This window comes from Lepisosteus platostomus, chromosome 12 (assembly GCF_059453375.1).
Source record: "Lepisosteus platostomus isolate fLepPlt1 chromosome 12, fLepPlt1.hap1, whole genome shotgun sequence".
NCBI classification, from domain to species: domain Eukaryota; kingdom Metazoa; phylum Chordata; class Actinopteri; order Semionotiformes; family Lepisosteidae; genus Lepisosteus; species Lepisosteus platostomus.
Genome location: NC_142622.1, coordinates 24003603 through 24012282, shown reverse-complemented (window position 1 = coordinate 24012282; position 8680 = coordinate 24003603).

Below are 8680 nucleotides of genomic sequence, written 5' to 3'. Positions count from 1 at the left end.
CTGTACAGTGTGATTAGTGCAGGAAAGCATTAATGGGTTCATACACATTTAATTTTTATTATTAAAATAACATTTACACAAAGCAGTGGTACACTGCTTAAGGATGTCACCAGTTTTACAGGACAGTGCAGTCCTGCATAAGATTATTTTAAAAAATGCAAAAGGATTTATGTGATGGTGTTCGGCATATTACGGCACTTGTTGTGGTATACTGCCTGACACCCTGCGCATTCTGAATGGCTGCATCTGAACACTAGTGGTTCATAATTGTCATGCCATGTAATTTACCAAACTGCTTTATACTATACGGTGTCATGGGAAGGTACACCCTGGTTGGGGGGCCAGTCCATCACAGGGCAAGTGCAAGCCAATCACACATGGGGAAAATTTGGAGGTTTGTAATTACTGTATATGAAATCTAGCATAAAAGTATAAACTCCTACTTGAAAACTAGAATTAAAACTCCAATCAAATAATTTATTTTTTCATAAGAAAAGAGATCATTCTGGAGATGGAGATTGTGTCTTTTCTACTTCCATCAGAATTACTGCCCTTGATGGTACTGTGTCAGGTGTTCATTACCAGGTAGCTTTATATATTCAGTTAATGCATGCTAATGCAATGAATTCAAGAATTTAATAAAATAATTTTATTAGTTTTAACCAAACATATTAAACTGATGCCTATTCAGTGTATAAGTCTATATTAAGTTTTGAGACTCTGTTGAATAGAAAAGTAGAAAGAAATTGAAACTCTCTTTCATCTTACAGCTTTTTAAAGGTATTTTGATGGATTACATTAAAAGATGGTGCATTTAAACACTCAAAGATAGTAATCCCAGGATATATATTCTCTTATTCATAAAACCTTAAGAAACAGTTAATGTTGTGCCAACTAAATTATCACTGCCTAAAAACCAGCTAACCCAGGGACTGTCTTACCACCCTTTCCACTTATGTCCTAATTGAACTGTAATACTAATACTAATTGTTATTTTATTGTATTCATACCCATAATTTATAATAGAAATACGTAACACAAACATGATAATAGAAGTTAAAATGAACATGAATTAATTTACCACTGAAACAATTCATCCATAAAAAAGGATGAATTAAAACTAAATTTCAGCTGATGAAGTATGTTCTAGACTTCAATTTAACGGCAAATAAAATTAATAAAGGATTAAGCTAATTGAGCTGTGCTATAAAGGTCATATTACAATTGTTCTACAGTCAAATAGTATTGCAATGTATATGATTTTAGGGTTATGTTGGAATAGTATTCAGATTAAGGCTCAGTTCATGTTCAAACTTGGTTTACAGTTAGTAAAACCATTGAGCTTTGAGTTCAATTAGCCCAAATTAATGAGTCTGAATTGCTAAGAATTAACTAAGAATGTCCAAAACAGAGAATAATTTAGACTCCTTTAATATAACATTAATTTGGGGCTCTGGTAAGTGTCAGGTCTATTACTAATTTAACCGCCAAAACCCAGCCAACAAAAAATAAATTAGACCAAAAATATAGACAAAATGATCAGTCATCCTCTACAGCCATTCTTGGTTGAAATGTAATGCAACATTATGCAAAATCTAAATCTAAGAGGAAGCCTAATCCTGACAATTGTCAAACTCAACGTCTATTCCTAGACTAAAAATTATATGAGCCAAAAACTTGCATGCTTCAAGAATCAATCTAGATCTTTAGACACACAAGTAACCCTTCACAAGATCTCCATCATCTCCTCACAAACCATTTTTGGTAGGAATCCTGTTCAGAAATATTTCTTAGTGTACCAGCTGTGCTATAATTGCTGACTGCAATCCATCCAAAACCGATTACAAAATTTACTTTTTGTGATAACACAGGACATAGTCTAGTGATATTTCTGAGGTGAAAGAATGCTTTAACAATACATTGCATATGTGGGTCAAACATTAATCAATTTTTAATTTTGACTGAAGCTCAAATACAGTACCATCCATTGGCTTTACAAAGTTGATGGGGGGTGCCGATATGAATGACTTCAGTCTTGTCACAGTTTAAATTAAGGAAACTTTGAGTCATCCATGTTTTTATGTCATAGATGCAATTAGAGAGAACAGAGATACTGTACATCTGTATCGGGTTTGGTAAATAAATGGTGTAGATTTGAGTATCATCAGCATAAAAAAGATAATTTAGGCCATGCAATCATAAAAGCTGACCAAGTGGAAACATGTAAATGCTGAAAAGTAGGGGTCCAGTATCGCACCCTGAGGAACACCAGATTTAGTCCAATTTCAGAGCTCAATCTGCCAAGACAGACAAAATGACAGAACTCAGTGAGGTAAGAACCATTTAAGAGCATTCAGAAACCCCAAACACTGTTTCAAGACAAGAAAGTAAGGTAACATGGTTAACAGTGTCTAGAGCAGCACTGAGATCAAGAACAATAAAGATAGAAAGAAAACCAGAATCAAAAGCCATAAGATCATTAGTGATTTTGATCACTAGGCAAATGTACAGGAAATGTGGTGGGGCAGTTTGGCTTTAGCAGTCTGTTGATGCTGGAGAAAATGTGTCTAAGGCTGTTATGGTTATTTTCAATGGCGTGAGAGAAGTAGCAGGATCTAGAAGGCTTCATAGTATCCTTGTATTTAGACAAGTAATCTTTTCAAGCCCGATAATTTATGTTTAGGCCAGAAAGATGCCACCGACATTCAAGTTTCAGGGAGACTGTGTTCATTGAACACAGGTGGCTGGTGGACAAGGGAGCTGAGCAAGAAAAAGAGATGGGTTGAGTTTTTAAAGGAGCTAAGGTGTCGAGGGTAGATAAGATGAGCACTATTAAACAAATGTATTTTGTCCTCTAGGACCACAGGTAGTGAAGAAAGATAAGGAGAATAGAACAACTGATGGCCAGCTGTGAACACTTACAGAGCGTGAGGGGAAGAGAATCGCTAAGTGGTCAGGGAGGCTAGTTCAAGGGAAGAGAAGTGGGAAACAAAAGAGTCATTTGCAATAATTAAATCAAGGGTTTGTACTTTGTTATGTGATAGCCTAAGAACAAACTAGGTTAAATCAAAGCATCCCAACAGAACTAGAAAATTCATAGCTAAACTGGATGACTGTGAGTCAATTTGTACATTAAAGTCAACAAGAATAAGAATCCTCTTAAATCTTAAAAAAAGTTTGGTTTCTCAGGTATCTGATACATGTATCTTCTTCTGCTGTCTTTGTTGTGCTCTTGAGGATCCTTGTGATTTTTTGTGCTCTCATTGAATGATCACATGGTTTAAATCATTTTCATTCTGAGAAATTATCAAATGCTCAATTAAAAGCAAGGGAGATTATGCCTGTTATAGTGAACATAAAAATGAGAGTTCGCAGTGAAAAAGAAAATTGTCACGATCGCTAACCCCTCCTCTTAAGGGAGCTCCAGCTCTTCCTCATTCCCTCATATTGTTTGCACCTGATCCCTATTCCCGTTTCCCCTTAAAAGCCAGACGCGGACCTCACTCCTGGTTCCTCATTGATTTCCACATCATGAGAGCCCGGGGTCTTGCTGCATCTGGCTCCGTTATGCTTTTAACTTTCTGTTCCTAGTTCCTGTTCCGACCCGGTTCGTGTTTTAACTCCCTGGATGGATCTCCTGGCCTTGGACTCTACCCTTTGTCTCGGATTACTCTTTTGGATTACCTACATGGATTGTTCGCCTGGACTCACTTCCCCTGGACACCTGCACTGCATGGACACGCCCCCCGTCTCCAGACCCTTTTCCTGCATGACTATTTCCCCTTGTGTCTTCACTATTCTGGATCGTGTCGTCCGCATAGGGCCCTGAAAGAACTGTTCGTTACAAAAATGCCTGACGAAATAGGGATTGGACAGTTTTTCAATGCTTGTACAATCAATGGAAATGTTCAAATACATGTGTTAAAGAAATTAACAAAAAACAAGTCATTTTATTCCTTTATCATATTGGTTAGCTAATGTCCCCTCTTTGCTAGTTAATTCCTAGTTACCTCTGGCTGTGTTTCTGCATTGCGTAGCAACGAGGGACTATATTCTCAGGTAGAGGAATGTAAACAGCTTAATTTACATGTTAAATACATTTTAAAATTTTTAGCCAAATTTTTATCATTCTATATAGCAATCGCATATTTGGGGACCTTTTTATAAAAGCAATAAGGCACTCGAGACCTCTGCTATATCGTGGATATATAGTAGTCACAGTTAAAAGGGTTGCGTCTGCTTCGTGTCGGGCCTAACAACGCCTTTTAACTGTGTATAGCACAGCCTCTCGATGAAGGGGTCATGATCAACACAATTCTCAGAGAAGAGTGTGTGAAAAGCAAGAGCGAGTGCACACAGTGGAGCGTATGCAAACATAGTGAAAGTGTGAGCAAAAAGATCCCGCAGCAGGGAAAAAGGGGGATCTTCAGAGCAGTGGACATGCCTGATCCACGTCCACAGTGGTGGGCACAACTGCTGTGCAGTCACAATATATATTATAGCGCCATGTGGGACTGTATATAGTGGGATTGAAGCTGGGAGACAGTCTCTTCCCTTCCTGTGTGTGTGTTAGTGTAGGTGCAGCGCTGTAACCCCTGTGTATACCTTTTCCTGGTTTGACAACAAATAAATTTGTTGTTCAACCCTATTCCTTGAGTCCCATGCCTGCTCCATTCCACACCGAAACCCATGGTCGTTACAATATGTTGCCATGAATATTTTTTTTTTTTAAACGAGATATCTATTTTTTCATTTTCATTTGACTTGTACTCTCTGGCAGCTTTGTCTTGTGTGAAAACAAAGGGTGATTTAATTTTACTACCAATTAATTGTGAATCTGTACTGTATATTGGGATCAGGAGTAATGAGAAGTGGGAATATTGAGAAAATGAGAAGACTAGCATACTGTATCTGACAACTAATGTTTTAAAAATGTTTCAATTTATGTCCTTATAATGCTCAGATCAGATTTTATAAATGTCCTAGTAGTCAAATCCCTTCTGGAATTCACTGAATTGGATGTGATTTTGTCTGCAAACATGAATGCTGTCATGAATCACATACATCACTGATCAAAGTCTAAGAAGGTGATTGCCAGTATCTGAATTATGCAGCTTTCAGAAATAGACCTCAATGTGACTGATCTATGGCAAATGTGTAACCCCTTCACTATATTTTTTTCAAGTGGTACACAAAGCTTAGATACTAAGATACCATATCGCTGTCATATCACTGTAGTCATATGGTGTACAGACCTGTTCGAACTATAAATCATAGTTCGCCTTTTTATCTATATTATGCATCTTAGGCATTTGATATTATTGGCCAAATTGTGTGAGTATCCTCCAGTTTCTTCATTTATCTTGTCCCTCTCCAATCACCTGTCTTATTGTCACATTGTGTTTGTATTCTAAACACTGTGGGGAAGGCATTAAAAAACAAATAACAACCTGTGGTTTCCTTGTCATTCTGTATAGTTTCTCTCCACCACTTTTGAATGCACCCTTTTCTTAACCTTGCTCTTATTTAAAAAAAAAGATACAAAAATATTTGAGTTTATTTTTTATTTTCACCAATACTCTTTTTCTGCTGCCTTTTAGTCATTCATATTCCATTTAGAGAAGATTGTCAGATATGTTCTTAATTGAGCCTCTTTCTTGATGTACAGTAGGTATAACAGTCTTCTCTTGACTTTTTCTTTCAGATTCATTCATCCACAGCAGGATTCTTGTTAATGAATCCATCCTCAAATACACTTTTGCTAAGAATATTTTTTTAATTAACTTTTGAATTTTGACTTTTTTTTAAAGTGTTGAGCCTGAAGAAGGTTTAGCAGACAAAACATTATTTTTCTCATTTCTGTTTTTTAACACAGATATATAATTGTTCCTTAGCAACCATTGCATGCCAACACAGACCCTACTCAAAAAAGCTAATTCTTTTAAATGTTTCCCATTTCTCTTTTGTCTAATTTGCCACCATGTATGCAATTAGGCATTTCTTCTTTTACCAAATCATTATTTTCTTTTTTTCATTTGAACAGTACAAAACAATATTTCCTCGCCCTGAAAAAAACCCCCTTCACTGGTACAATCTCCAAACTGTAAACGTCACTCCAACAAACATTACAAGGAAAATCACACCACATTCATGAATGTAGAGTGTAATATAGACCTGAGTGCATCAACAACAGCCTATCCTGACTGAAGACAAGGACACCAGAGGACAAAATGCAGAGGATCCCAATGTAGCACAAACATACCTTTAGCTGCAGTGAGGCAACTCAATCATTTTTGTTTTCTGCTGTGAGTGACAAAGACTAGAGACATCTTCAAGAATACCAAGTATGAGCAAGGACTATTGCTGTCAAGATCGATGGACTTCTCCAAAACCCAACCACACAAAATGTGTGTAAAATGGTATCAGCACGTTTTATATAATAGTGTCTACAAGGGGTCAATTACACTCTGTGAAGGAAATGTAATTGAATCATTTGACAATTAGGATGTTTGGAAGTCAAATTGACATCATACCAGGATATTTAAACATCTGTTATATTTATATCACTGTTCCAAATAGTAAATGCTGTTAAAGTTTTTATGAAGCCCCTAACAGAAAAAAACATAAATAGAGGCAGCTAATACTTTTGTTTTGTCCCAGACAATTATGCATAGGGTAGATAAATTCCCCCCAACCAGGTAAAATAAATGATCCAGTACCTTGTATTGAGATTGCAAGCCCTGAAAAAAGTAAAGACCATTCTCATTTAGAATAACTGCCATAAGGTGAAGCCTCTAGTTTATCCAGTGTCAAAAAGAGCAACCAGTGAAGGTTTACTTCACCTGTAAGGAGTTTCTTATTATGAAAATGAATGAGAATGCCAAGTCTTCTGGGATTTAGTGAATATTTCTGCTGAAAGACAAATTGTAATTAAGTACTGTATGTAGTTATGGGGCTAAAATGCAATCTGCAATGACTAAGGGGAACACCAATTTAAATGAAAACTTGAAGTCTGTATGGAAATACCAGACGTTTTTCAAGGGGTTGCCAAGATACTGGAGTGCCAGACTTACAGTAAATCAAACAGGTGTTATTACAAAACAAAAGAGTAGAAATAAAATTTAAGGTTTAGTAGAACTAGCTCCCCTACAAAACTTTCACTCTGGAGACTGGATAATGTAATAAATGCATATATTTCAGGAATGTCAACATTTCAGGACAGTCAAGGATTCACAGAACTAAATAAATTAAAGGAAGTATGCACATAAATTTGCATTGTGCAAAACTTAGGTAGGACTGTTGTTTAGTTTTGTATGCTTGCCTTTCTTAACTAATACATCTAGGTCATTAATTGACCTGGTATTATTAATTGAGGAATATTGCCTGTTGCTTACAGTAAGTTGCATTTAGTTTGTACTAGTAGCTTGGTTTTGGATAGAGATTTAGATTGAAAATAAGTGTCCTTCTTTAGAAATTTAAAACACAAACAAAACAATCATGGACCTAATAGAACAGAGACGTATCAATGCCTCAGAGGTTGATTCCAAATTTGAATATGTTAAAAATGGTTCCCAACCTGTGATCTGTGAAGGGTACAATATACTGTATGGATCATTCTGTAAAACTACCAGCAGCCAAACATCCATGAAAGCTGATGTTTTCCTCACATCCAGTGTGAATGCGCTGGAGTTGGATTTGCAGAAAATAGGAGAGTATGGAGGTACTGGCAAATCCCATATTCTAATAGGTATGAACCCCAAATCACATGAAAACCAATGCAGTACAATGACAGAGAAGATATGGTCTTAGATTGAAAAAAGGACGTAAAAGAAAAGCAGCCTATCCTGACAAACATACCTAACATCACTTTGAGAAGGACGTTTGCCTCACTCAGTTACAGACAGTAGCAGCCAGGTTATTACTGTCAAAGATACTGAATCCCATACACTGTAAGAACATAGTGTAGGTAAGATTTCAAACAAGAAATCTTGTTCAGTTAGCAGTAAATAACTAATCTGAGGATTCCATGCCAGAGTATCACCTTCAACAACATGGATGGGAAGTTTTTTCAAGACTCCCAAAACCCTCATGTTCTTAGTTTTAAACTCTGACTTCAAGTATATATCATAACATTCAATAGCTCAAGAGTAACACAGTAACTAATTTTACAGATGTAAAATATCAAACGTTACCTGGCCTAAATGGCATTTACCCCAGGGGTCTTATAGATTGTGTTTTTCTGTCATTAAAAACCTGGAACATTCCTAATATAATTAATTATATACCTGTACATTTAATGTGGATGTCATGGAAAATATGGAGGGCATAATTAGGTATTGGAGATAGTTAGCTGAGATCTGTGGAGGAAGATCCTACATAACAAATCCAGGTTTTTTTGAAGAAGCACCAGAAAGCACTAGCATGTGTAGTGCTTATGGCATTTTGTATTTGTATTTTCAGAAAGCCTTTGACAAGGTTCCCCATGAGAGACTCATTCTTAAATTTAAACCTATGAAATTGCTCTGTGGGAAAAGGACTGTAGAAGATTCATCGCTCTCAGCAAATGGCAAGGTACAGAAACAAGAACAAGGCAAACAGATTGCTTGGCTACAGAACAAAGTGTAAAACATATAAATCAAGAGAGGTTATTCTGAAACTGTACAATGCACTAGTTACAGTA